This window comes from Chiloscyllium plagiosum, chromosome 8 (genome assembly GCF_004010195.1).
Source record: "Chiloscyllium plagiosum isolate BGI_BamShark_2017 chromosome 8, ASM401019v2, whole genome shotgun sequence".
Classification (NCBI taxonomy): Eukaryota; Metazoa; Chordata; class Chondrichthyes; order Orectolobiformes; family Hemiscylliidae; genus Chiloscyllium; species Chiloscyllium plagiosum.
The window spans coordinates 107,481,168-107,484,343 of record NC_057717.1 but is presented as its reverse complement, the minus strand read 5'-3'; positions in this window follow the sequence as shown (position 1 = coordinate 107,484,343).

Sequence of the window (3,176 nt, the reverse complement as noted above, 5' to 3'; positions counted from 1 at the left end):
AGTTCCCTGATGGGAATATATTTACAGGGCAATGGGGAAAAGACAGAGGAAAAATGGTTGATTGCTCTTTCATACATACTGGCTGAATGACCTCTTTCTGTGTTATAGCCATTCTCTCCCATCCTTTGAGAATCTAATTACCATTTTCATCATCTGGAGTGTATGTGAAGTTTCCCATTATTATGTACATTACTGCTACGCCGAATTATGCAATTCTGTAGGGAGGTGCATGTATGAAATGAGGCTGTACACTTACAACATTTAAAAGGCATCTGGATGAGTATATGAATAAAAAGGGTTGAGAGGGATATGAGCCAAATGGGACTAGATTTATTTAGGATATCTGGTCAGCATGGACAAGTTCAAAGGGTCTGTTCCTGTGCTTTGTATCTGTTTACCTCTCTGACTCTGTATGATTGATTAATAAATGTCTAATCACCAGAAACTGAATCTCCACAAGGAAATGTTTGTGTTTAAAATTTGCTGTCTAACTTTATTAATGCTCACCAATTTTCCAAAACCGCTAGTGTAGAGCAACAAACTGTGTCTATAATCCCTCCAATTCTAAAACAATCATGTCAAACAAATAACGTGCAGTGGATTATAGTCCATTTAAGGGCAACTTAAAAATGTCAGACATTTTGATGCTTTTGAAAATCACCAAAATTGGAGGTGGAAAGTATGTGTCTGTAAAGTTTGGATAATGATCAGCTATGCATGTTTAAAAGCTGGGCTGCTTGCTGAAAATTCAGACATATTCAGCTGGAAATTATACAAACTACTAGCAAGTATTCATTTCAGTTCTTCTTTCAAAAAGACCTGCTATGAATTATCACTTTGTAAGCTGTACATGTAACAAACATATAGTTTGCATCAGTCGATTCTAATCATTAACATTATCCCATTATTGCAGCTCTATGTAACAATGATCTCCATTGGAAAAGTGTCTTTAAGTGGTCTGAACATCTCTGGAAACCTAAGCCAGGTGAGAATCAACGATACTGAAGAGCAAAGAGAAACTTTTATTTTCTTGTAACCTTTTCTGTTATTGTTTGGTACATAGTACCAGCTGGAATGTGGGATCACATTAATTACATGGTTGATGAAGTAAAGAAACATATACAACTTGTGTATTTTCAGCAAGAAGCGAGGTTAGGGTAAATTTGTCTCTTGCGTGCTCCGGAGAGATGGCTTTATCTCTTGGGAATGATGTTGAGAAATTACATTCCTGCAGCTCTGAATTTCCATTTGATAAAATGAATAGCATGTGTGGTTTTTCAGCAAAGGTCACCATAATCTTACCAGACGATAGGGCTGCATTCTCATTCGGGAGATGGCTGATGGTGGTTTAACCTGAGGGAGGATGACCATACCACAGGCAAAGTTGAGAAGGAAAGTAACCTTCATGGTAACCTCAGCTGGTATGGGAAGTGAAATTACATCATAAACCAGCTGTCTATGTTTTAAACTGAGGTCAGGTTCGAAGCGGGACCTCACACCTGAAGTGCATTGTTTAACCTGAGATGTCACCTCTTGTACATAAATAAAATCTTTAATTATCTAGGGACAAAGATTTGAAAGAAATCTGTGTTTTGCATTTTAATCAGTAGTCTAACTCCTAACTGACTAAAGGATTCAACAAGGGCATCTAGTGTTAAAGTTGTTAACCTTTTGCTTATAAATACTGTTTTATAACTCTCAATCATACCACGCCTGAGAAAGAAGCTGACCTCCGAAAGCTTGCAGTTTCAAATAAACCTGCTGGACTAAAACCTGGTGTCGTTTGATTTTTGACCTTATTCATCCCAGTCCAACTCCAACCTCTCCACATGAAGAAAACTCAAGCGATGTGCATTTGCAGCTAATTTATTGATACAGAATGAAACATGTTATAATTTCGCACATTCCCATGTTCTAGTCCATAATAAGATCTATAGAAAACCAAATTCAAAATGGCATAAAATGTAATATAAAGCAAGTTTGCATTTTCCCTACAATTGCTTCCAGAGTCTGCTAATGAAAATAATTATTAAACTTAGACTATCCAGTTTTTGTATAGATCAGCATATTGATTAAGACATACGACCTTTGTCTGAATATTCATGGGGTTTCTCCTGATCTTTCAAGATAACTTCAGCACTTACTCCATTTTCATCAATCTCCCACCAAGAGTATAGCAGCAAAGTAGGAAAACCTCCAAAGCTATTTTCCTTCATAATCAACAAGGACCAGTAGTGTTATTAGAATCATAGAATCCTTGCAGTATGGAAGCAGGCCATTCCACCTATACCCAACCCTGGAAGACCATCCCACCAGATCCACCTCTCTATATCCCTATGTTTTCCATGGCTAATCCACCTAGCTTGCACATCTCTGGACATTGTGGGCAATTTGCACCTCTTTGGACTGCGGGAGCAAACCCTTGGAGTCATGTGGAGAATGTGCAAACTCCACACAGACAGTCGCTTGAGACTGGAATTGAACTTGGGTCCCTGGCGCTGTGAGGCAGCAGTGCTAACCACTGAGCCACCATTCCATCCCTGCAAAAAGCCCCAGATCCAATGTGACAGGTTGAAACATGATTCCGGACCCTGAAAAAGGCAGAAAACTTTGAAGACAAATGCACTTCCCAAATCAGATCTTTACCTTGCCACTCAATGTCACTAAATATTGAGAGTAAATGATAGCGCTGACCTTTGATCATGAGTATGAACTTTTTGTGCCATGCATGTCAGATAAAGGTTCTTCAATCAGAGCAACTCATCCAAGGTTGGCATCCAAAGGGCTGAGTATAATCCAGTTTTATTCATGTAAGTTAATTCATTTAGCTGACAAAATAAATCCAGTAGGCTACATGGTGGCCATTACTGATACCAGTTTTTTATTCCAGAATCGTTTGATTAACTAAATCACTGGGCGGCACGGTGGCACAGTGGTTAGCACTGCTGCCTCACAGCGCCAGAGACCCGGGTTCAATTCCCGCCTCAGGCGACTGACTGTGTGGAGTTTGCACATTCTCCCCGTGTCTGCGTGGGTTTCCTCCGGGTGCTCCGGTTTCCTCCCACAGTCCAAAAATGTGCAGGTTAGGTGAATTGGCCATGCTAAATTGTCCGTAGTGTTAGGTAAGGGGTAAATGTAGGGGTATGGGTGGTTTGCGCTTCGGCGGGTCGGTGTGG